Source organism: Pithys albifrons, chromosome 1 (assembly GCF_047495875.1).
Source record: "Pithys albifrons albifrons isolate INPA30051 chromosome 1, PitAlb_v1, whole genome shotgun sequence".
Lineage (NCBI taxonomy): Eukaryota > Metazoa > Chordata > Aves > Passeriformes > Thamnophilidae > Pithys > Pithys albifrons.
The window spans coordinates 83,163,992-83,191,324 of record NC_092458.1 but is presented as its reverse complement, the minus strand read 5'-3'; the positions used below and the strand labels follow the sequence as shown (position 1 = coordinate 83,191,324).

The 27,333-nt window shown below is 40.2% G+C and overlaps 1 protein-coding gene across 4 annotated transcripts in view; it reads right to left on the bottom strand.

Moving 5' to 3' along the window:
- Positions 1 to 27,030, bottom strand: part of TENM4 (teneurin transmembrane protein 4) — a 614,726-nt gene extending 587,696 nt beyond the window's left edge. For 2 of the 4 annotated variants that reach the window (XM_071556826.1, XM_071556796.1), the window contains exon 1: positions 26,765 to 27,030. The gene's annotated coding sequence lies outside the window, so the exon portion shown is untranslated. The remainder of the gene's footprint in view (positions 1 to 26,764) is intronic. The other 2 variants (XM_071556807.1, XM_071556817.1) reach the window with 1 other exon arrangement.
- Between the last annotated feature and the right edge of the window lie 303 nt (positions 27,031 to 27,333).

Below are 27,333 nucleotides of genomic sequence, written 5' to 3'. Positions count from 1 at the left end.
TACCTTATTGTTATTTTATTGCTTTTTAAAGAGTGCAGGGCATAACTGTGTGAATTTTGTCCTCTGTTGTGCAAAAGCACATAAGTGCATGGTACAACATTTAAAAACCTATTCTTATCCCTAAAAAGGAACATTCTGAGTTGCTTTTTTGCTTTACCAAAATTAGTCAGACAAAAAACCTTATAGACAATAAACCTGCTTATGATGGAAAGCAACACTTGGTCTTATTCTTTGAAAAGTATTGGGGACTACTGCAAATAATTCTTCTTCCTATAAGTAAGAAAACAGGAGGATTCAGATAGAGCAAAAATATATCTGCATGAATCACACATCTATATGTGATTTGATTTTCACCATGGCTTTAATTGATGTAATATATTCACTTTCCTCTTCTTTTCAAGTCCTTTCCTCAGCTCTCATTTTATAACATACAAAGATATAGAAAGAAGATAAGTAAGTTATTGATGTCCTCCCCATACATGTGTCGATACAGAGCTAGGAAAATAAAATGAGAAAAAGAGCTACAGTGAGACAACTATAGGAAAGCTTCTCTGGGTTTAGCAGAACTCAGCAATGAGGGGAAGTATTAGGATTTATGATAAACATGAAGTGCACACAAAACAGACACAGTTAAATCCCATCTGTCCCCTACAGACATGCAGATAACACATTTTTCTTTCAAGTAGGCTGGTGACACTGACAAGTATTGCCCCATTGCCCCAGTACCTGCCCCTGGGCTTTCAGCATCATTCCCTATGGGAAACCTGTGAAGAGAGCTAATCAGGAGCAACAGAGACTTCAGATATTCTGTGGGCAGCTTGTACCAATAAGGATTATTTTCCTTCCTTTGTCTCACAGAAATAGGACATCATAACTGTTAGTAAGTAAGCCAATTGATAGACTCACTCTATGCTTCGGGTTCCTCTATTTGCTTTCTAGTTAAAAACCAGAAGCAAAATTTATTTAAGTGACACTACTAGTACTATCCCTTGACTTTTTAGGTAAGTTGAATCAGAAAGACAAAAACAAAAACAACTGAAAAACAGCAGGGTGCCTGGACAGGCAAATTGGAACTCCAAAACACCTAATTAAGGCTACGTTTGCATACTGATTTCAAGGTTGAGTACCTCTGTCCAGTCACTCAGTATGGACCACAAGTAAACAACAGCAGGATATTATTCACAGTGAAAAAGCTTTCCCCCTTCTTACACTTGCTGTATTTGTTCTTTTTCCTAAATGTTTTCTGGTCAGAGAGTCAAGGAATTACTATCAGAAACTATTAAAATGGAGACAATACTTTTCAATTGCTCTTTTGCAATGGAAAGACAACATACATATGTCCTAACTTGGAAAATAAAGAACCTTAAAGATGGTTTTGTACTTGTTTATTCCCTGCTTAGTAATACTATGTCTTTCAGATAAGCATCTCATCTCTTCATGATTTCCAGAAATAAACTGAAGGTGGTTTTGAGTTGTTCTTTCTCACTATCCAGGCTTCTTATCTCTTGAACTAACATTCTCCTCCCCAGCTCTCATGTTTTAAAGAGCTGGAAAAACTTTGAGAAACATTGTGTTTGGAAAAAGAATTCTCCTCTCTGCTTTAATGTGGATATTCACAGATATACATACAACTTAAATCTTTCTTCCTTTGTTTTTCTTTACTTTCCAGGCTTCACTACTTCTTTAATCACACATACCCCGAACATGATTGTCAATTCTAGACTGTGGGATGTCAGAGAACAGCTTAAACCAGAATTATTCTGCATTACAGTGTTTGCATTTCCCGAAGTTCTCTAAGCGCAAATCTATTGAGTTTACCATTTTAACACCGTTTTTCATATGTGCAAATAGAAAAAGAAAGTAGGCACAGAACTACCCATAGTAAATGTGCAAATGCAAACCAGATGATTGCTATCATAAGCATAGCATACATATGACTCAAATAAAGCTGAACCTTGAAAAAACATTTTAAAATAAACAAACAAACAAAACATTTCAATTTGAAAAGGAACAGAGGCAAGAATACACTAACTTCCTTAAAAGTGCAATCTTCAGTCCCTCCCCACGGATTTCGGGTCCCTATCATTCTCCTTACCTGTCACCTTCCTTGTGTACTGTTTTCCTCACTGCCTCCAGGATTCTGTCTCTTCTCCTCTTTCCATCTTTCTACCTCTTTCCCCCCAGATTCTGTTGCTAATAAAGGAAATATTATTCCCATCCTGGAGTTCTGATTTCTCCTACCCTCTTTTCCTTGGTTCTGTTGCCTATTTTTCTCCTACCTGCTCTCTTTCTTTTCCTCAATAATCCCATATTAATTACTCCCTCTTCTCTTCTTCCTACCTATATTTCAAAACCCTTTCAACCCTTCCAGAATTCATGCTGGGAATCTGATAGGTAATTATTTATTGCCAAGCCTTTAGACAAAGGGAAAGAGCCCTGAATGAGCAGACATTGGGGAAGTCCTGATGGCAAATCATGAGACAACTGCACGACTCATTTAGGAGAATCAGGAGATTTCTAATGAGATGAGATCCCCAACTGGTGTAACAATATATAATTTCTTTCAGAAGACAGTGAAGGAACTGCCATTTCAGGATTTGCCACTCCAGGATCTGTCCCTCAGATAGAAATATGAAATATAACTAAAAAGACGTCATCCCACATATTTTCCAAGTGCCCTGTTTTGCATTTTACGTCTTTAATTTAGATGTAAAGAGGACTAAATTCTGGATACTTTAGTGACAGGAATTAAACACTCAGTTTGGACTTCTATCTGGTTTTGTTGTTTTTTTGTTTTTTTTATTCTTTGTCTTTTTATAGCTATTTTTTTTCCCCAAAGATTATATGCAGCACTTGAATCTTTTTGCGAGATAATCAGACTTTTTGGTATTATTATTATTTATGTTTAACTCTTATCTGAAATTAGGCAGCAAACAGGAGCTGCTCTGCTGGCTCAGCAAGCTGAGGGGCTGCTGTATAGATTGGTTTGTACTCAAGGGACTGGAGGCTGATCTCCTTCCCACACAAGCTATTTGGGTAGAAAAATCACAACTGCTATAATGAGTAGTATCTTTATCTCCGCGTGTCAGCTCAGAGGGTGCTCTTCTGGGAGAAAATTAAATGTGACCTTCTGCTGTTGATGTGACTCACACATACATTGCACATTCTGCATCAATGGCTCTTGCTTGCAGTTCTCTGATGTGCAATGCTCTTTAAGAAGGGTATACGAGCCTTGGCACTTTTCTCTGCAAATTCAACATTGAATTTGAGAGATTTTGGAAGTGAGCTGATTATGACAAGTATTTTTGGACATATTCTGCTCAGCACAAACTGGGTGAAACCCTGAAAATTTCAGTGTCGCCCTGGACTTAACATATTGTAATAGCAGAATTCAATTCCTATTTCTAAGGTGATACAATGGTTTAGTAACTTTACAACATTACAGGCTGCAGGACTGTGCTGCTCTATTCCTTGAACTACCAAATATCTACCAGACATTCCAACAAACACACTATTCAAGATAGCAACAGTATTTGTTAGTGGAACTTAGATAACTCTTCTGAATTCAATGAAGTTTCCAGAAGCATGGAAAGCATCATGGTCCAAGCCACTTGAGATCCAGGTTTTTAGACAGCCTCTACCAGCTTCCACTCCCTTCTCTGCTCATTTTATCTCTGGGTTTGCATAGTGGGTTTGGCTGGGATAGAGTCAATTTCCTTCATAGCAGTTAGTTTCAAATTTATAATAAAAACCATGTTAGTACACTCTTGATAAACACTGTTTGGTCATTGCTGAGCTGTGCTTACAGAGAGTAAAGGACTTTTCTACCCTTCACCCCACTCCACCAGTGAGGCAGCTGAGAGTGCACAAGTAGCTGGGAGAGGACACAGGACAGCTGACCTTAACTGACCGAAGGCATATTCAAGACCATATGATGTTGCGCTTAGAAATAAGAGCTGGGAGAAGAAGAAAGGGGGGATGCTTTGAGTGATGGCATTTGTCTTCCCAAGTCCCATTATACATGATGGAGACCTGCTGTGCTGGAGGTGGCTGAACACCTGCCTGCCTATGGGAAGGGGTGGATGAATTTCTTGACTTGTTTTGATTGTGTGCACAACTGTTTCTTTAACTGTTAAACTGTCTTTATCTCAATGCATGCATTTTCTCACTTTTACCCTTCCAAATGTCTTCCCCATCCCACCATGAAGAGTGACTGAGCAGCTCAGCGGGGATTAGCTGCTATCTGGACTCAACACACAACAGCTTGATGGATAAAATTATTTTCCCTACAGACCTACCACGTAGACCAAACATTTCTTACCTTACCCTTATAGTCATTATAGTACAAATATTGAGCTAACCAAAGGACTTATGTTTAATCAAACATAAATTCCAGGTCCTCTAAATGGCCTTCTGTCTCCCCATAGCAGAGGAACTCTGAAAAGAAATTGTGGCACACTTTTGTTTCTCACAAATCTACCTACAAACAGGGAACAGAGACTGCAGAAAACAGTGATGGTCTGCAATTTGATAATGTGCTCAATGAAACTCTCTTTTCAATCACCCTGGAGAAATGAGAAGAGCACCTATAATCTGAAGCCTGTTTCTCATTTGCTATAGCAGACTCATAAATAACTGTGTGAGACACTATATTGCATTGTTTAACATGAATGAGTCCAGGGATCAAAACTAATTTTCCAGATTATAAGGACCCACCACTCAATAATACCACTGAAAGTGAAGATACCATTCCAGTGATGTCAGCGGAGTCACATTAGCCTGTAACTGGACTAATGGGAATGAAAACCCATCTCAGGGGTAAAGATAAAAAGATATATTGCATTAAATAAAAATAGACAGTCAGAATAACTATCTCAGCCTTGGGTAATATGTTGCGTAATAGCCTTTACTATTAGTTTTACTCATGGGAAATTTTACACATGGAGTATAGGCTAAATTTCATGTGGAAGAATCAATTCTTGGGACAATGGAAAATGACAAAGATAAAAGCATTGAAAAATATAGCTAAAGGTATCAGAGAGAAACAATTGCTTTTTAGATTAACTATCTCCATTTTGAATTGCCAGTGGCACTGTGTTATAAAAAGTAGGGTGTTTCTAAAATCGATATATTAGGTATTTCAGGTCCCAATTTGTGAAAGTCCCTTAGAAAGGGAGTAAACTTTTATATCATTTACTTGTAAGAGAGTTGGAGAGGGACTTACTGACAAGTGCATAGTGTGATAGGACAGGGGAGAATGGCTTCAAACTAGGAGAGTAGGCTTTGTGTAACTACTAGGAAGAACTTCTTCGCTGTGAGGGTGGTGAGGCACTGGCAAAGGTTGCCCAGAAAAGCTGGGGATGCCTCATCCCTGGAAGTGCCCAAGACCAGGCTAGATGGGGCTTTGAGCAACCTAGTCTAGTCAAAGGTGTTTCTTCCCAAGGTAAGGGGTTGGAACTAGATGATCTTTAAGGTCCCTTCCAATCCAAGCCATTCTAAATTTTTTTTCCATCCAGAGGCCACATTAATCAGGTTTGCAGCTGTTTTAAAGCATCCAAGTTAGTGAAACTCTTTAGCAGATCAAATTATTTTGGTTTCAAGTTGTTTTATTTTTGTTGTAGTTTGAGGGAATGTAAAAATTAGCAACTTCAACGAAGGCACGATAGTTTTAGGAAGCCAGCACCCACCTGTGCCTCCAGATCTGTCCACATGTTTGTTCACAGCCATTCTCCAGTGCTTATGTCTCTGCTTCAATTTAGTCACAGAGTTCCACTAAGAGGTACTTAATAGGCAATATAGACTAATGCTAGGAGCGAACAGAGTTTCAGTTGTCATTTCAGTAACACTGAAGAAAAGAGAGAATCTTGTTTCTCTTTTCCCTTTTTCTTGGCTTGATAATAAGATCAAAGAATTGTTGTTGTGTTTGTCTTAGAATAAAACACAACTTTGTATCATGGGAAGGCAGTGGAGCAGCTGGGCTAAACCAGAAAACTAAGAAGGAACTGGAGAATGCAAAAAAACCTGGTGCATAATGGGACCCAAATGCTTATATTGACATCTCTCTAAATGAGCAACAGATAACAAATTTGAGATTAAATAAATGCTGTATATTCATATTCATGCTTTCTCTACTCCAAATCCCTTAAAATCAGAAAGAACCATTTTCTGTTTCCAGAGTTGACCATTTTTAGAAGATTTATTTCTCTTCTGTATCTATTTATAAATTCCAGTTCAATCAAGACACAGTAGCAGACACTTGAATCTCTGCTCCTTCACATTCTCTATCTCTTGTCACATATAGGGTATACAGGCATGTAAACTGCTATCAAATTATAAGTGATTTGCATTCATTTTGTACATATGCAGATTAGTGTGAAAAATGAAGAATAGCAATCAGTCCAGATGATTATAAGAAAATCTGCTTTCTTACATGTTCAGTTTCCTTTTATTCAGATTTAGGACATGTAAGTACCTCTGAACAAGCTCTTGACAAGCAAAAAAAGCAAACAAACAAAAAACAACCCTGCAAAACATCCTGAATGGTTTTGGAAATCAAAGCTCTGTTCAGGAAGTGCAGTTGTCACTATTTCTAAAACACGCAGAGGGCAAAGTTCACCTCTATCCACATGGCAGATTGCACGAATGAGATGCTGAATACCAAAATAGGTGTATATTGTGTATTCAGAAGTTATACTGACAAGACAGAACACTAGGAGGATCCCTCATGCGACACAGAGTGCAGGGTGTAGGTAATTCCGACTTGAACAGAAGTATTTACTAAAATGTACAAGAAAGTAAAATACATTCCTCATACAGAGAATTGTTATGCTCCTCCTCAGATTGTTCCCTTCATAGCAAATAAAACCCATTTGTTTCAGGTCTCTGCCTACGGTCAGCTTCCTGACATTTCTTATTGATGCCTCTTTGCTGCACATATTCAGCAGACCCCTCCTCCAGTGAACTTCTGCTGCCTCTCTAAGTAGTCAAAATGATCCCATCAGTCCTTAACTTGCACTTTTACTTTTCTTTGATAAGACTTTATGTTTCCTTACATTAAAAATAAGATCACTTGTCTGTACATAGCTTACCAAGACACATAAATCTCTGTCAGTATCTCCTCTCTTTCATTACTAACTTCCCCAACTTTAAATCACCTGCAAACTATTGCCAATGGCCATATTTTTTATCCCAGGTCACTGATAAACGTGGGCAGCAACATAAATCTAGAAAATGAAGCCTCATAATCTTGTAAAAAGTTAATTGGAAAAACACATAAGAAAGTAAAAAATATCAATAATAACTTATGGAGAGAGACTCATGCTGTACATGAACAATTCCCTTTATGAATAAAACTCAGACAGAAATAGCTCTTCTTACTCAGATAGGGATTAGCTAATCTGTGTTGCTGTACCCAATATACTTCATGAAGGATAAAAACCATTTTGAATTAATGTGTTTGGGTTATTAAGAATCAGCTGACACCTGCAGATAACTACAGACAAGTAACAGGAATACTGAAACCATTATACACTTACTCATTTCACAGAGGGGCCTTTAACCTCCCAGCTTTCTTCTTACACAGTTTGATTACTAAAGCAGCTTTCCTGTCATCGTAAGTCCGTGGCAGTACTGGATACTATGGTGATTCTAAAAACCACACCCTTTACTATAAAACATTTTTGTGAACTTTTTTCTTTTTTGGAATATACTCAATATCCTTCTGCAATATATAATTTGGCAGTGTACCTGTCTTTATCTCTAACTTTCCATCACTGTTTCTCAAGTGGGAAATAATATGCCTTGGAGTGATTAATAATCATACGGAACTTTTTCAAAGAGTAGTTGGGGTGTGAAGAATGTATACCAAGGACATCTGTGTCATTCCAGTACCTTCCTACTGAGGTGTTAGCTGTTCTATCAGTCACAAAGTGTTTCTAATTAGGACCATCAAGATATAGAGCCAATAACAAGAAATAACAGGCAGCTACTGGTATTCCAGTGTTGCACCAAAGAAACATTGAAAAAACCCTAAAATTTTAGAAAACTATGATTCTGCCTAATTTTGCAAAATTAAAAAAAAAAAAAACCCTACAACACATGGTCCCATATGCCTGTCCTACATTGAAGTCAAGAATATAAACTGACCTGATTTGCTGGTAAGAACCTAATTAGCATGGCTGCAGGGTAAGCAGTCCCTCCAACATAATAATTTATTAGCTAGAATTCCCTGAGCTTTGTCCAATGTATACTCCTGCCAAGGAAATCTAAAGAAGACAGAGACCTAACCCACAGGATTTTCTGACTCTTAGCACAACAGGTTTTGGCAAGGAGCCTTTCCTCACCATGTTCACCCCACGTTAACAGGAGAGGACAAAAAGGGTTTGATACCAATTGGGCTGAGGTGGTTACTTTAATTTCGATTAATAAGCAGCTCTTTGGAGACCACGAGGTAAGTCACCATCTAGAGCTCCTGCACTGTCTTTTATCAAAGAGGAAAGCAGCATCTGCTTCGGATAGGATGCTTTAACTAGACAGATACTGAAAAAAAAATTGGCATCTCTGCCTCAGGGAGTTTTGTTATCTGTCTTCATCAAATCTCTCACAGTAGCTTGTAAGAAAAGATGGAGGTGTCTTGCATTAACCTTTCTGAAAAATATTTTCCTAATCTTTTAGTCTTCTCTGGATGGTTCCCCAAAATGATGTCTAAACTAAGAGTAATTGTTATGAACAAGGTTTGAAAATATTTAGGCTTTATCAGCTTATTATGGGATTCTCCTTTCCTTATGTTTCTATCTGTTTCGGTTTGAAGATCTGATCTTACTTTCTTATGAATGAATCTGAGTCATCCTTCAAGGACTTTTTATAAGTTACCCAATTTGTGTGGCTTTAGTACATCTGTTGTTCCAACCAATCAGAAGTTAAAGAAAACCTTTAGAAGGTTTGGGAAGGCTTTCTCCACCTCCCAGTCACATAATTCTCCCAACACCTTCATTCAGAAAGGCAGAAAGCAGCCTAGACATAAGTGGTACTTGACCAAACAGTACATTTTTACTTTGTCCTTAACATGGTTCTTTTGTAAAACAAGTGAGGATTAAGACAACAAAGGAACTTGTTTTCATCCAAAACTGCAGAGCTTTTTGTATAGCACCTAGTCTACTTTGGTATTTTCTGTCTCCACCCCAGTTTCCACGGGTAGAAAACACTGAGTCATTGCTGAAAAAAACAGCAAGAAAGTTAACTATATTGTTACCACCTACCAACTTCCTATATGAGGAGACTACATCTAAACTGATTTAATGGGGTTATCACCTAACACTCCTCTAATGCTGGATCTGAGATGGTTTTGAAACATTATTCCTCTTTTAAGATTGTGCTTGGGTTGAGAAAGTAGAAAATCTAATCACCAAGGGCTCATCTCGATCAACTCCGCTGCAATGAGCAGAGGTATCTTCAACTAGAATAGGTTGTTCAGAGCCCTGTCCAGCCTGACTTTGAATGTTTCCAGGGATAGAGTATCCAACACCTCTCTGGGCAACGTGTGTCATTGTTTCTCCACCTTCACAGTAAAAAACTTACTCCTTATATCTAGTCTAAACCTACTCTCTCTTAGTTCAAAACATTACCCCTTGTCCTGTTGCTACAGACCCTATTAAAAAGTCTGTCCTCATCTTTCGTACAAGCTCCCTTTAAATACTGAAAGACTGCAACGAGGTCTCCCCAGAGCACGGTCTTCTCCAGGCTGAACAACACCATCTCTCTCAGCCTGTCTTCAGAGAAGAGGAACAGCAGTCCCCTGGTAATCTTTGTGGCCCTCATCTGGACGTGCTTGAAGAGGTCCATGTCTTTGCTGTGCTGAAGACCCCAGACATGGATGTAGGGACTCTAGGTGGGGTAAGGACAAGACACTACACTCTTCAGCCAAGAAAAGGTCTATCCACAGTATATTGAAGCACAGGTCAAGTGCATGCTCTCAAATTATCCCTCTCTGATGAATACAGGATCTGCAGACAGGAAATATATACTTACTGCCAGAGTGACCCAGGATTCAGCTCTTTTGGATTAATTCAGAATTAAGCTCATTTATAAATCTGGTATTTAAGACAATATAGTTTTGGGAATGTACCCATACCGAACACAGCCAGTTATGGACAGTGCTGGATCCTGTGTGCTCCTGACAGCTAAAAGGCTAATCTTTTCAAAATGGAAGTAAACAATTCTGCCTCATAAAAAAACCTGGAATTTTAACTGAGAAGATACAACAAATTTAGAAAGGATTTTGTGCATGTGTTTGAAGAAACTGACATTTTTACAATCTGGCGTGGAATTGTCTTCTACGATAGCATTGAAGGGATCAAAGTAAACACATGTAGGAACCTAATAAAACCAAGTGTCCCAAAAGATAGGCTAACTAGCTTTTTATCTCTCAGTTTGACTGCAAATGGGATTCCCATTCAATAATTTTGTGTGAAGAATGATGGGCTGAATTTCTGTATCCTAAAATGAGTGCTGCCAGGACATCGCAGTAATATATTAAAGGAAGGAAGAATCAGAGACAGAGCTGCCAGGGCACCAAAATGATTTGCCAAAGAGGAAATACCTAGGAATTTATTAGAAAACTTTTCCAATTGACAGATAAATTGAAACAAAAATACAAGTGAGTTATGTTAGGTCATAAAAGGGATCTGCAAACCAATCAGAAGTCCCCATGCCCCCTCCTTTTAACTACTTACTATGTTCAAAGCTAAATAACTAGTCAGTGTAACTACATCGGGACATTTGAAATTGTTTCATATTTATGTTTCAAATTTAAGATTCACCAGGAACCGGAAAATGAGGGTTGGGAAGCATGTCCTTTAATTAGTGTCTCTACAATGACCAAGAAACAGAAAAAACCAATCATCTAACTTGTCCCGTGGGGAATGATCTGCAAAACTTGGGCTTGTTCAGCTTCCACCCAAGCTGTGTGGCACATGGGCTGTAAAAACAAGTGTCAGCTAATGGAGCATGCCCTCATGCTCAAGAAGAGAGCAAAGTGCATTATGCTCCATGTCCCTGTGGAATTGGGCTACGGACAGTCAGAGACTGACTGCCATAGACAGGCTATGCTGAAAATGTCAATCTGTCATTTCCCCTTGTTTTTCCTTAAAGGTGATTCATCAGGTTGAGAGTTTCTGTTCCAAAATGATACTTTCTTGGGTACTCTCACTTATTAGAGAAAAAGGCAATACCTGTCTTCATTTGGAGTAGGATCATGGCTGCATCAAAGTTGATCACAATCAAACTTTTAATCTATATTATATATAAAAAACCAGTAACATTGGATGGAATGAATCAGCTTGACAACAGAAATGTTAAAAAGATACTTCCTCCAAGAAATTAGCCTGAAATCTACACCAGAGGCATAGGGTTAAAATCAGAGATGAATGACATTAAACTTCCCTTGTTGGTTGTCCCAGCTGCAAGAACCTTGCAGTGATTAACCCAGTGAGATAGAGAATTACTGGAGCTGGTCCAACTCAACCATGCATGGAAGCCTAAGAAGCAAAACATTGTGGCAATTTACCTGGAGTTTCAGAATGACTCTCATGGAGCCTCAAAGGTGAAACAATCTAGGAGAAATGGGGAATTCTTTTGAAAATGAAAACCCTAACATTTCACTCTGAGTGAGGATAGAAAATAGGACCCAAAACACCTTGTCTCCTTCTGCTCTGACAGAAAGTGTTTAGTTGCTATATTTGGTGAAAAAATGTCTTTAAAAACATAAAATTGGAGGTTTAATTATATTTGGTATGTGTTACTGGCAGAGCTACATGAAGTGATCAACAATTATCTTTCTCATCCATCAAGTGCCAAGGGATCACACAAGGACAGGGAGTAGGAATATGAAGTGTGCTGTGCCAAAAACATAAAAATGTGTTGTTTCTCTTGTAGTTTTCTTCATTTTTTCCCCCACATTTTCCATGCTCATCATTCAAATTACAGTGGTTTTTTTCAGCATAGCTACTTTCCCACTTATCTGGAAGCAATCAACCCCACAAAACCTTTTGAACATCAAACTCACTACAGGACTCACTGAAGTTTCATTTTAAACCAAGAACAAATTAACACATTCCAAATTAACTCCAGCATTCGATTAACCCAAAATGAATCAAAAAATGTTGCTCATTGACATGCAAACCCATCTTTAGTATATTGCTACTCATAAAACTTCATATGCAATGACACAACTCTGCCAAAACATTCAGACAACAAAACCCAGCTTAATTTCAGAGATTTACACATGTTCCTGAAAGACAGATATTTCATGCCTACAACCAAATTTTAATTAGTGCTAAAATTACAATACAATGCATCCCATCAAAGTAGGCATGCTATTTATAGCTGCATATTTAACTCTTGGGTTGCCAGGTGCTCTATACATTGGGATCACTAACGTCCTATTCAGCTAAGAAATTCGTTGCTCAGTGCTTAAAACACAGCTGGAGGAGGATTCACAATATGCCATGCTGTAAATGCCACTAGAAAGATATGCAGATCATGAATGCAGGTCACTTTATGCATGCAACTTGCACTCTTATTTATTTGTTTTCTGATTATTTCTCTTTGAGATACTCAGCCTATTTATGAAGGACAAACAGTAGAAAGCCTGATGATGTGGATGAACTTAATGGGAAAATCCATTACACAAGGAAGGGCTGAGAATTCTGTGGGACTCTACAGAAGACAGCTTTTGGCACGTATAAAAGGCTCAGCAGAGCAGTTATTTGTTGTTTATTATGGGGGATATTTGGAGTGGTAGCTTGAGGTGCTCTAAATTCATCACGGAACATGCACAATTTAAGTTAACCACAGGGGATCACAGCTTGAACACCAGTATTTGGTGTTCCAGCCTATCCGCCATAGCTGAAGCACAGCTCTTCCTGCTATCACCATCCAAAACTGGACTTCAGAGAAGTGGGGCAGCATAATGGAAATATCCCCTACCACTCCACAATGTATGGTCTCACCAAACACAGAAAGAAAGTCATTGCTTGCCAACCACTTGGGAATTCAGTTTTGTCCAGGTTTTATTGAAGACTCTTCTCAGGCAGAGGGAGCAGGTGACAGGGTAAAGGAGTAAGGTGGTCCTTCAACTTCTGTGCTTGAAGTTTGTTTGCCACCAATTATCATCATCTGTCAGACTGATTCACTCAGGTATTTGCATTTAGCTGGGATGAATAGGCACACAAAGACAAGTCAAAGTGTTTCACTCCATGTAGGGGTGACACAGAGCCCTTTTTCTGTCACATCATGAGGTACCTATAGTAGATATTTTGACCTGAAGGTTCTGTGGAGTCAACTTCCACTACCAATGTCACATACGCTATTAGCACTGTTAAGGCTTTAGGATCTCAAGTTTATGCCAGTTAGTAGTGGTCAGATAAAAACAATGGGATGCTTTGAAAACAAATGTATATCTTCTATTTCTAAGGACAGAATAATCCAATGGCAATTCCACAAAGTAAAAATTAGATGTTCTAACTGACCAAAAGAGCTATTTTCAAAGGTTGTATGGAATGCTAATACAAAGCTGGAATTACAGCAAGGAAAAAACCCTGTGAAATCTCCAATAACTCAGACAAAAAACCAAATATCAAGTTATAGACAACAGAGGCATGAGGCATGATCTCAGTCTATAGGTTTCCTTTCAAAGCTGGATGTCTACTTGTAGATATGCACTAAAAGCCCACACATTATTTACAAAGGGAAAAAGATAAGAGTTCAATTCAATTAGTTCTTTTGTTCCAGGCATTTCATGGCTGTCAGTCTGAAATTTTGAAAGAGGCCCACACTGAAGATAACCCCATAAACAAGGTAACTTGGAACTTAAAAAAAAAAAAAAGGCTAAAAAAAAGGCATACTTTCCTCACATATGGTTCTAACAGATGTGGTTTTAAATTACCATTGGGACATAATAATGTTTTTTGAATAGACTGAATGTTAAATAGTTGGCTCTTCTTATGTGACAGACATTAGCGCTCAGTGCTTTAAGCAGAAAACTCCCTATTTGTGTCTTTAGCTGGCATGTACTTCATTTTCAGCCCACGCTGGTCAGTATGATTTAATACCTTGGCCTGATGTCCCTCTTACAAGCAAGAGAAAGGATAAAATAGGATTAAAGACATGAAACAAAACAAAACCAGGCAACATTCCCCTGCCTGAGCAGCCAGTGCCAGGCTCCTGCATTGTTCCTGACACAACTCCTGAAGCCCTGCAATGGGAGCTCACTGGAGATGACAGCTGAGGAAGAAAAACGTTAAATAATTCAAAGCCACTAACATCAAGTCTGAAGTGGGTATAAAAATAGTTACAAAACACCACTCTGCATGTTTTCATTATAGGAACTTTGACTTACTTGGAAACACCAAGAAAACCTCAAACCTATCCCACTCCCAGCCTCTCACGCTCAATTAGTCCAGCAGTGGAAATGACATCCATTTTCAAAGCAACCTTCAATTTTCATGGCCATTTCATGTTTCTACACTGGGGGAGCCAGCACTGTTCCACAGCAGGAGTGAAAAAGCCTGATCCAGAGCCCATTAAAACCAACAGGAGCCTTTAAATTAACAGTAACGATCCTTGGATCTGGCCCTGGTTTAGGTTAAAGAGTTGTGGTGCTTTGGGGATTCAAACAAGATTGTCTGGCTTTTGTTATCTTCAAAAAATCTTTGTCGCTGAGAATGTCCACTTCCAAGCACTCAGTCAGCCAAATCAGTGCACCTTTAAAAAAAAAGCCTTAATGAAATATTCAAGGAAACATGATGCAAGGTGAGCTACCATATAGTCTATGTAAAATTACCTCCAGGTGTTTTCATTTGAACAAAGGGAAGGAGAGAGAAACAAACAGCAAATTCACACATGAATAATCTATCCTCCCTGTCCACACACATAAACACACATTTGATTGGGCAGCTTTGCTGGGGGTGGGCATCCTGATTTATTGATTTATGTATTTCATGCACAGTAGAGATGTTATAGAATTTTTAGCCTTCCATGCTCTGAAAAGGAGGGAAGGAAACCCAAAAACAAAAGAGAAGAATCAAACAGTCTTCAGTGCACAGAGCACAACAGAGCACTGGCTGCAGGAATCCAGCTCTAGTGAAGAAATTGCTGGCAAGAGGTTCCTCTGTTCTTGGTATTCCCTCATTTTCTCACTTCCCAAAAGACCCACTTTTCTTCCCTAGTATTAGCTTCTGATATCCCATTCTTCCCTGTTACCATCTTCTCAACTAGATGCTTACTGTCTGATAATCTCTGGAGAAGACATCAGCCAAAATAAATAAACACATAAAATTCAACAAAACATTAAATATGCAAAAGGTATAAAATAATACAAAATGAAGTGATGCAGGTGTACAATAACATTGGTCCCCAGAGCCGATGATCAGCAGTGTTCAGCACAGAAAGCCACAAACAGATGACATTTTAAAGCATATGTGAGGTATGCAGGTCTTTAAGTAAAGGTTTGTAGCTTCTATATGAGTCATTTGTGCATCTCTACAATCCCAAATAATATTATGAACAGCACTAGCAACAATAAGCCATAAAAAACCAAGCTCTAAAAAAAGCACTGTTCAGGTAGACCCAAATCCTTGTCAGCAAACAGGGCTCTAAGTCACAGACATACGTCTGTGTCTGCTCACACTTTCTTGTGAGATAAAAGCAAAACTGAGCACTGAAAGTTTCCAAATCCCAGATATCTTTGCGGGGCATCATGAACGCAACAGATATTTTAGGATAGAAAGGAGATGAAGATACAAGGGAAACATATCAGGCTGTGAGAAAATGGTCATTAAATTCTCCCTTGGTTCAGGACTCTGCTGCTACAGCTCAGATGTAGTGAAGGGCATAATTTGCTGTTTGGGGGAAGAACAAACACTTGCTAGAAAGAAGTAAAAAAGGTTCTGTTAGATGCTGTCTATGAGAAGGAAAAACATTTGAGCCACAGACAACTTCACAGTCAGACGTCACAAGACAGGCAGGCTGGTTGTTCTTACTTTGTATTAAGAGTATTTTGTTGGTTATACTTTTGTTCAGATTATCCCCGGGACAAGAATGAAAGTCAAAATGAGAGCCTGTTTCATTGCTGGGCTTTCTGATTCTCTCATGAAGCCTCCTGCCGTTACACTACAACCTACTCTCACAGTAGTGAGTAACAAGCTGGGTGATAAAAACATCAGATGAAATTCAGTATCAATAAAAGCAAAGTAATGCATAAAGGGAAAAACAATTCTAACAATGAATACACAATGTGGGCTCTGAATTAACTGGTGCCACACAGGAAGGTGGCTGAGTAATCTCCATGGGATGCCCTCTACAAATACCAGCTCTTTGCTCATGCCAGTGCAGGGAAAATCTTGGGATATATTAGGGGAAAAAATAAACAACAAAAGGAGAAAAAATAACAAAGACCTGCAAAATCATTGAGTCCAGTCATTAATCTTACACTGCCAGGTCCACCACTAAACTATGTCCCTAAACACCACATCCACCACTTTTTCAACACACTCAGGCATGGTGATTCCACCACTTCCTCGGCAGCCTGCTCTGATGTCTGATCACTCTTTCAGTGAAGAAATTTTTCCTAATATACAATCTAAACTTCTAGTGCCACTTAAGGTGATTTCCTCCTATTTTGTCACTTGTAACTTGAGAGAGGAGAAAAACCCCCAACAGGCTACAATCTCCTTTAAGGTAGTTGTAGAGAGTAATAAGGTTCCCCTGAGCCTCCTTTTTACTACACTAAATATAATATGGGATGATGTTGTCTAAGCTAATGATGCATTTCTATCTTAATGCTGCATATATCTTAGGTCTACCTATCTCTAAAATACAGAGTAGAATTATCAAAGAGACTAACAGAGAAAAAAGCTGCAATAATTATGGGGGGATATGGGAAGACTTTTGCAGCATAGATAAAGTAGGGTGGGGATTTTCAGCTTGAAATAGGAAAACAAAAAGTAAGAGGAAGAGACCTCTATTAGATTCTGCTGTATAACCCACGAAGTAGGATTCATCTAATGAATTCACCAAAGCAAGAGTTTAAAGCAGAAAAACAGGAAGTCTTATTAACTCATTGCATGATTTTAAATAGTGAAAAATTTTTGTTGTGGCTATCAAAATGGTGCACTGGGTTCAGAAAGAATCCAGCAAACTGTTAGAGGAAAACCACTTCAGTGCCTACTGAGCAGGATGGTTCAAAAGACTGTCCAGAAGATAGAAGACTGTAATGAAAAAGTGCACTCTGTATTTTAATATTAATAAAATAAGGCTTTATATCAGTCAAATAAAAGGCCTGTAAACAGTTGGCAATCCAGGAGAAAAACTCCTGAGTCAAGGGACTAACCTAAAAACTCATCACAGTCTTTGTACTCCTTTCTTTCTTCCCTCTCCTTGGCACATGCTTCACCATATTCATTCAATATAAGTCACTAACTCATCAGAAAAAAAACCCTAAAACCAAACAAAACTCCAAGCAAAAGATAGAGCTTTTTTCTTCCTGGATTGATGAATTAATTTATAGAATCATAGAATGATAAAATGAGTTGTGTTGAAAGGAACGCCAAATATCGTCTAGTCCCAGCCCCCACTGCCATGGGCAGGGACACCAAGTTCCCTACACCAAGTTCCTCAAAGCCCCATTCAACATGGCCTTGAACACATCCAGGAATGGACATTCACATTCTCTCTGGGCAACTTGTGCCAGTGACTCACCACCCTCTCAGTAAAGAATTTCTTCCCAATATCTAATCTCAACCTGCCCTCTTTTAGCTGAAATTCATTACCCCTTATCCTGCCCTTGTCAAAAAGACGTAAATTATCAGACATACTCTGAAAGAGTGAAAGCACAGGAGATGGGGAGAGAGGACACAAAATAGCGTTGCTAGCAGGACCAGGGCAGTGATCTTTCCCCTGTATTCTGCATTGGTGAGGCCACACCCTGAGTATTGTGTTCAGTTCTGGGCTCCTCAGTTCAGGAAAGATATTGATGTGCTAGAGTGGGTCCAGAGAAGAGCAACAAGGCTGGTGAAGGGATTGGAGCACAAGTCCTATGGGGAGAGGCTGAGAGAGCTGGGGTTGTTTAGTCTGGAGAAGAGAAGGCTTAGAGGTGACCTCATCACTCTCTACAACTACCTGAAAGGGGCTTATAGCCAGGTGGGGGTTGGTCTCTTCTCCCAGGCAGTCAGCAATAGGACAAGGGGGCACGGGCTCCAGCTCTGCCAGGGGAAATTTAAGTTGGAGATCAGAAAAAATTCTTTACAGAGAGAGTAATCAAGCATTGGAATGGCCTGCCCAGAGAGGTGGCGGATTCACTGTCCCTAGAGGTTTTTGTAGGTTAAAACTTGGTTTTAATAATGCCAAGGTCATGGATTCAATCCCCTACGTGGGCCATTAACTTAAGAGTTGGACTCGATGATCCTGATGGGTCCCTTCCAGCTCAGAAGAGTCTGTGATTCTGTGGCCGTGGCACTGAGTGCCATGATCTAGTAAACGGACTGGAGTTGGACCAAGAGTTGGACTTGATGATCTCAGAGGTCTTTTCCAACCCAATTGATTCTATGATTTTATGACACTGGGATGGGAGGAGGGAGGAAGACCAGGACCCCTCTCTTTTCATGCCAATGGGTCTGGAGGTTGGCTCTGATGTGAAACTACAGCCTGAGAGGTTACCTGTGATGATGTTAAGAAAAAAAGCTGATCACACTAAAATGCAATTATCTGTTCTTTCAGTTTTATGGAGTTTCTTTTGGGTTATTTTCCCTTGATTTTTTTGCCTGTGATTTACAGTAACACTTGTGATAGAATGCTGTTATACTAAATCAGAATCCTTCTGTCAGCAGGACCATGAACCCAAATGTGGGATAAACAGGAATTTGTGTGATTGCGCTGTCAATGCAAGATCTCCTGAGATTTCTTTGGGTTTATTCCCATTCTACAAATCCCACATTGTTGTATTGCTTTGATGTGACTTTGTGGGTTCTCACTACTTGTATTCACTTTGGTTTCTAGGAAGCTTGAGATTTCATCATCTGCTAACATATGCTGAAATGCATGTGTCAGATTTATAATAAATTTCCAATGTATAAAAATATCTATAAAACACACAAATATGAAATTAGTTTGTAACACAATCTCCAGTTCTCTGTTTATTGGAGAAAGACAAAGTTGGTAGTGCTGTCAATTATGGGAAGAGCAAGGCAGCTTTAATAATAAAACAGCATTCACAGTTTCTCATAACTATACTAAGCAAATTGTTTGGCCTGAAAATTTCCATGCCAGCTGTCTGCCTCAGGCTGAATTTTTTTGGAAAATTTCAGTCAAAACAGTTCAGCAGATTCCGAGAACAAGGCTAGGAAAAAATATGTTGTTTTACTCATGGTAAAAAAAAAAGAAAAAAAAAGAAAAAAAAAGAAAAAGCCTTTAGCCTTCTCTCTAAACCTCCTCTGGGACTTTTAGGACTTTAGAGGAAGGACTTGAAATTTGCCCCGCAGAGAACTGATTTGCTTCTAATAAATTTTGTGTTCATCTGAGTGAATTAAGCCAAGTTTAGACTTTGATAAAAACACTGGTGCTGTATGCTCCTGGGTGCATTTGTACATATTTACCAGCTCCCATCACTTATATTGCTACCTGTGTGTGACCAAACAAGATGCTTTGTGCTAGGGGATGTGCCGGGTCTGCATCCAAGTATCAGAACTTCAGTCAGAGACACTCTGTTGTGCTTGGCATGACCCCAAACTGGGAGGAGCTCACTGAGCTTGAGGTGGGAGACTGACAGCAGGAGCTAGAGGGATGAAAATGGGATTGCAGAATAAAGCTGGAAGAGGCCGGACAAGAGGAGAGGAGACTGAGTAGGATGGACTGAGGGATCTGTTTAGAGGAGCAGAGTACTCTGTTAAATCAAGAGATGATGATCTGTTAATTTAAACCATAGACACATGCAGATACCAAAATGAGACAATGTTACAAAGGCACTAGCTCTTGTAGGACGTAAACCCCCTCCCTCCCCCAAAAAATTACAAAAGATCATCAAAGACTTGAGTAAAACACCAAGAATAATATTTAAATGTTGGAGACCTAGAATTTAAGTAAAGAACACAATGAAAGTTGCCTTAATCAAGTGCCCTGAATAACAAAGCAGTCATTATTCACAAGACAGTGTTTATCCAAGCCAGCCTGGAGATGAAGCAGTGACAATATGGAGCAGAAGAGGAGGTTTACAATTCCTGTCTCACCCGTTACAGAGCTGGAAGGTTTGTAGTGACTAAGCAGAGGGCCAAGGAATGAGTACAAATGTGTTTCAGATTACGGCATCCAAATGATGCCCCAAAACTGTGGGCAGTGCTGGGCAAGTCTCTTCAAACCAACATTTCATAACTGTGTGTTGCAACGTCTGGATGATCATCTTGACAGCTCAGAGTCTGACCTGCTGATGTGGTCAACATCCACAATAGCAATTAAAGGCTACGTGAACTTTGCATTGTTTTAGCACAGTAAGTACGCACTGTAAGTAACCCCCGATCATGGCTGTCTGCCGGAAGGCATCAGCAGCTTGGCTCTTGAGATTGTTCTCTGCTTTCTACCACAAAAATCTGTCAATGCCGAAAAGCTGATCACACCTTAAACTTACCTGCACAAAGGATAATTTTCTAGAAATAGCAGCATTTGCTTGTTTCTGACTGATGGGATCTGTGCTGCTCACAGCCCAACCACCTAACGTTATTTGTATCAACAGGCAGAAAGCAAATTCCAGTGTCTCTCATGCTCCATCAGGTTTTTCAATCACTTCTGGCTGTTACTTTGAAAGGCTTTTTGACTAACCCAACTCTCCTTTCCTATTCTTCTTTATGTTACAGAGGCGAGGATGAAATGGTTTTCAGCATCTAAAGGCAGAGAGGCAGTTTAAAAGTAATTAGTAGAATATTGAAAATTTTCCATCATAAAATTTGTGAGTTCAGTTCATTTATAAGATTGAGCCATTTAAGTCCAGGTGACCCATCAGAAAAAATGATTTATGAATTGCTCACCTCCATGACTTTTATTTCATCTGGACAGATAGTATTTGAAGACACTCCTGCCCAGGAATTGAATCCTGACTTCTCCTATCCTCCATACAGCATGGTATTATGTAAGCATAGAGTATCCTGAGTCAAAAGGGACCCACAAGGTTTGTTGGGTCCAACTCCTGACACAGAAGGCTGAGGTTGATTTTATGAATGGACACCATATTCCCCAGAACAAAAAGGCCTTATTTTTTAAGCAATTCTCAGATTTTCATTACACTTACTGGAGTCTGACGGAGAGACAACAAAGCTGGTGAGCCCTTACTGCATACATAATAGAGGGCTGGATGAAAACAGTAAAACAGGATTTAATCTTCTGTTTTCTGACTTTTGACCGTTTAACTAATCAATCTCCAGAACACTCTGAAGGCTCAGTGTGTGCAAACACATGTGCAAGCAAGTGTTACACCTTCCACTCAATGTTTAAAGAGAAAACTGCACTGAATAAACACCTAAAATCTAAATCAATGGGCAATGAGACAACTCCTGTTTTCACATTGCTGTTGCTGCCTGGGTAGCGCATCTGCCACTGTGCCTTAGCTGTGACTATGGTAGTGAAGCAGCATTCTGGGCTGCTGTGGTTATCCTAGACATATACTACTTCACTAAAGCATGTAGTATATGTGAAATCTAATAGAATCAAACCCATTTAAATGGACTGATAAATGCAGTTCAGTGAGCTCCTCCACTTAAACTGACCATCAGCAACTCCTGTCTTCTTCCCTCTTCCTGGCACTTAGAAAAAGAACAAGGATGTGTCAAATCCTAGAAAGCAACTCTCAACTTGGAATAGGAGACCTATCTGCCAGCCCTTCCATTTCAGAGTGCTTTTTCCTCCTTCTGGCTGTCAAACACACTGGAAGAACAGAGGATTCTGTGTCTGCTTTCACAGACATCTTCACATTCAAAAGATCACCTCTGCTGATACCTAGCAGGACAATATGAGATGAAGTTTGAATCCCCCAACAGCACAAACAGCTTCATTCTCAGCAATCTGGTATAAAGGCAAAAGGATGTTTGTGAGTAAGGCTCAAAGTTTCCAAATTTGAACTTTCCATTAAAATTGTTACTGTACACAACCAAGAAAATGTGCCCTCCTATCCACATTTCAACTCTGCCTTTAAAGATGCTCCAGGGAGAATGACACGGAACAGCTGGCAAAAAATATATACATAGATATATATTTCTAAAAAATTCTTTGAGTATCAGTGCAGCGATGGTGAAACAGCACACAGGAATGCAAATCATGTACTTATTCCTGACAGAAAATATAAGTCCTATAGCCACACTGCTGCACCACTCCTCAGGTTATGCTGATATAGTTAAGATATACATTTCTCCATGTTTCTTTTCCATTTAAATCTACAACAAAGAGGTAATGCATACATATGCTTTAAAAAAATATTACAAGAATTTCTTCTCTGAAACATTGGTCAAGAATCCATGAATACCCAATTCGCTGGCAAGTGATACAGGTTACTCTGTCAAAGTGCCCAGCAACACCACTCTCTCAGTTCAAAGCAGAAACAGAGTATTTTAGCTTTTAGTTACAATAAGCTATGTTGGTAGACCTCACAACAGGCCACGTAACAGCCAGTCTTTAAATGTGAATTGACATTGATTTACAGTTTCATTTCTTTGAATGAAATCAGAAAGCGAGCAAGTTTCGAGCTACTTCATTTCTTAAAGTTAAAATTATGCATTTCTTAAACACAGAAGGATTTGCTTTAAAAAAAGAAAAAATAAAGTCTCAACTCCCTACAGAGGTAAGATAAAAGGAAAAAGTGATGGTAAAGAAGTATCAAAGTAGTACATTTTGGTTTATTCATATTTTTAATTCTACTTCTCCCCTCTATAAATTTTTAAAAACTTGATTTGAAATCCTAATAATAAATATGCCACGCAACATTCCTCCTGTCAAATCTGTCTCATTGTGGAATTACTGCAATATTTGTAACTTTTGATCTGGAAACATCAAGTTATGTAAGATCATAGTTCTGCTCCTTACACAGATGTGATTCTGTCAGGAAATGAACCACTGAAGTGGGAACTCGACAGAACTGGAAATGACTTTCCCAGAGAAAAGCTAGTTTTGCTTAAGCATCACAGCTAATTTAAAGTGCGAGAACTCAAAGACTTACTCTCCTGAGCAGAGAAATAGTAAACTACCAGGTTAAAAATAATCAGAGTAGGCTCTTAATTGGAATATTGTACATGTTTGAGAGAGAATGAAATAACATTTAGTTATGCACTCCAGGAAACCAATCAAATAAAATAAAAGCAAAAAATTTCTCACTTTGTAAAACAAAAGAGAACATTTTCCCTTGTCAGTGTACTATTTGCTCACCAAGAGGACAGGAAAGCATCTAATTTAAAGCAGTCAAGGAAAATAATTAAGCTACAAGGACTTAAAAAATGCAGTGTCTCCTCTGCCCAAATATCACTCCTTCCCCAGACTTACTGAAATCAGAGAGATATCTCTCTTTTTCCATCCATGTAGTAAAATAAATCAGAGGGGGAGTAGGGAAGGCGCTATCTCCCCTCCCCTCCAACCAAAACCAGATGAGGAGCTTTACTCTCATCTCTCCATAATTTTTCCCTATTGCTTAAAACGAGAGGAGGCAAATTCTCCCCACAAAAGCCTTTCTAAACCACGACTCCTTACTAATAAGGAAACTATGAAGTTGACTTATACATCTCCTTTTGCCTTTTCCCCCTTTTCCTGCCAAAGAGCAGCCTGAGAACACCTTTCCACACTAATGACCATCTTTCTCCACCAAACCATGACATTTCTTCTCCAAATCACACACATAAATGACAGATACACTGAAAATCTCCCCTTGTGAATATATGTACACATGGATATACGTATGGACGGGAGGGGAGGGTGAGGCAATGAGGCAGAGTCCCTGCAGAGATATAGTTCTTCTCAGTGCAGTGGCAGTAATTCCTAATTTTGGGGATTTTTTTTTCTTTTTGAGGGGAAAAAGGGGAAAAATACTGACAGAGGTTGTCTGCAAAGGCACCTCCCCTTCTCCCGTGCCCCTGTTGTTTGGGGAGACCCCCTTCCAAGGGTGGTGCAGAGCACTGGTCCCGCTCTCCAGGGAAGAACAACACAGGTTACATTTTCACGTGGCTGGGAAAAGCCTGGCCACACACCGTGACCTCACAGTTCCCTCCCTACCCCCGGACCTACTGCAAACCAGCACAGACCCTGATTTTTCTTTCCCATGCACTGGCTTGGGGATCACATTCTTGATGTCTTATGGCAGCAGAGAATCCTCCTGGCCACAAACCAGCCCACTCCAGGAAGGACTGATCCAGCACCATGGCAAAATCTGGAAGCTGGGAATTTCCCAGGGCAGGGCAGCTCGTGATGGCCACAAACCAGCAAATTCCTACAGCTTTGTAACACAGGCAGAGCCAAGCAAGCTGCTGTGAAGTCTTGTCTCACTGCAAAACAGTGTAAGCGATGTACCGTCCTTCCCTTATGCCCACCCACCCCCCACTAAATATACACACACACACACACACACACACACACACACACACACACACACACACTCCTTGTTTTTTTCCACCCAAGCCTATAAAAGTACTACAGGCTGAGGGACTAAGTGGGAGGTGCCTGACTCTGAAGAGGCCAATGAAATAAATTAAATACAAATCACTGGCTCAGCCCCAGCCTCCCCCAGCTATCAGGGGAGAGCTGGGGTTCCTGATGGCTGATCCCCAGCTCCCAGACCCAGAGTGCGGGTGGCACGTGCTGGCTGCTGGCATAGTATAGGTGTATACGCTAAGCCTGGGATGTTGCAGGCACATATGGTGCACATGTTGGGAGCAGAGCACTTTCCATAGGAGGGGAGGGGCTAGGCTACTAGAAGTCAATTTTGTTAGGGTCAGTGAAGCAGAAAGACATGGGATTGGGATAGTCTGGAAGGTGCCAAGTTTTTCCTTGCCCAACTCTGGTGCCCCAGGGCAGGAAGCAGCACACTAACAATGTGCCAGTCTACAGCAGAAGTTTCCTATATAAAGCATATAGACAACTTCCAAATTCAAAGTTTTGCTCTCATTTTCTCATTTTATGGCCCTCCCTTCATCTGGGACTTTTATCAGGGAAAAAAATAAAGAAAAAAAATGAAGCCGCTATAAATTCAAGGTGAGACAGTGCAAAAAGTTAAGGAGGAAGACGGGGTGGAGATGGAGAGATTAATTTTTAGATAGATTCAGAGTTTTGTTGTTTGGATTTTTTTAATTATTATTTTAAAATCAAAAATACTTGAACTTTCTTATAAAAACCATAAGCAAATACATTCAAAATGCAGAAAGGTCTTGTCTATCTATTCAATAAGCATTTATTCATCTCTGTTTTGGCTGTATGAAAAAATGTATTTCAGGCTGGGTTTCCCATAAAACAAGACTGTGGCATAAATATGTTTCTTGGTTTTGTTCAGGTTTTTGGGGGGTTTGTTGTTTTGTGTTTTTTTTTTTCAAATTGTGCTTACATGGTTGTAACCACTGTGAATTTCTAAGCGTGATCATGGTAAGAAAGTAAATACATACTGCCTCGTGAATACTTAAGGAGTTTGGGATTTTAATGATTATTTTTTAAAGATTTGGCATTCCTTAATTACTACTTATTTCTAAGTAAAATATCATGGATATTGTATAGTAAGAAAACATCTATATTTTTAATCAAAACAACTCCCAAGAAATAAATGCCCTTTGGTAGCACCCTGGTTTTATGTTCAACAGCCAAAATTTGTATTTGAGAATGCAAATTGCTGAGAATATAAGCAGGAGTCTGAACCACTGCATTTCTCCCTGGCACTCCAGCATCTTTTCTTCAACAAGACAGTATTTGGGGGAGCTTTTAATCCTAGCAGGGCATGGCTGGAAGCAGGTCTCTAACATTTAATGCCTAAGAAACAGACTTGTCACTCAACTTGCAGTCAAGCGCATTTCTTTTTTCTGCTTTTTGTTGGAGGCAAACCCACCTTTCATTGGAAAATGGGAGACCCCATCCCCATCCCTGACTATCACAGATCCAAATGTAAACATACACACAACTCCCACCACGCACCACCCTGCAGCAGGACATGGGGATGGGGGCTTCACACAGGTCCAGAGGAACCTTGTAAGCTGAGAAATATCGATGCACTTCTCTTTAATCTATTTTTTCTCCCCCTCTCCTCCTCGCTTTTACTATTACATAAATAACACCGATTGATCCTAAAGCTGCATCCTTGCTCCAGTGCCTCCCAGTCTGCACTGCTGCCTTCCCCCAGCACAGCCGCACCGCTCGGAGTGCAGAGGGAAGGGTCGCGGAGGGGGAAGGTTGAATGGGAGAATCCACTCCAAACATACCCTGAAGCAAGGTTTTGGCAGTCAGGGGGTGCCTGATTCCCGCCCCCCCGCCCCATCCTGGAGCCTCCCGCAGCATCTTTGCCTCCCCGAATTGCTGCAAACTGAGGGGAGGGCAGGGAGCTGGGCTGGAGGCATGGATGGATGCTGGGGAGGGAAAACCAGGGATTCGGGGAGCTTCTACCCAGCCCCAGCCCGTGTGCCCGGCTGTTTCGTGGGAAGAGGAAAGGGGGAAGGGAAAACTGGAGGGAGTCGATGGCATAAATACACTTTTCAGGGGAAAAAGCGAAGCTTACCATGTCTGCATCTTCCCCCCACCGAAATGCCACTTCTGTGTCCAGCGATCCCAAAGTGGAAACTACAGGAAGGCACCGGAGCTCATCTCCGCAGGCAGCTTGGAGATACACCTCTGCCACCCCCAAAAACCAAAATCAAAATAAATTAAAAACAAAGCAAAAGAAAAAAAAACCAATCAAAACAACAACCGGTCCAGCTTCTTTCCTGGCAGGAATCGTCCTGGTAGGACTGCCCAAAATAAGCAGCTGCAATCCAAAGGCTTTATTTAAAGCTTCCCCCCTCCTCCTCCTCTCCGTGCCTCGCTCGCTCTCTCCCTCTCGCTGTTACACACAGAGAGAAAGAGAGACACACACAGGTTACATGAATGGGAGGCAGGAGCCGGCGCTCCCGGCTGGAATGACAGGCGCACATGCGGCGGGCGGTTGCTCACCCCGGCGGCGTGGGAGCAGCTCGGACACGGCGTCCGGATGCGTGAAGAGGGGCATTGGGTGGCAACGGGCATGAGGCGACATGGGTGTGGGGAGGAGGTGGAAATGGGCATGGCATAGGCATGAGGCCTGGGAGGACA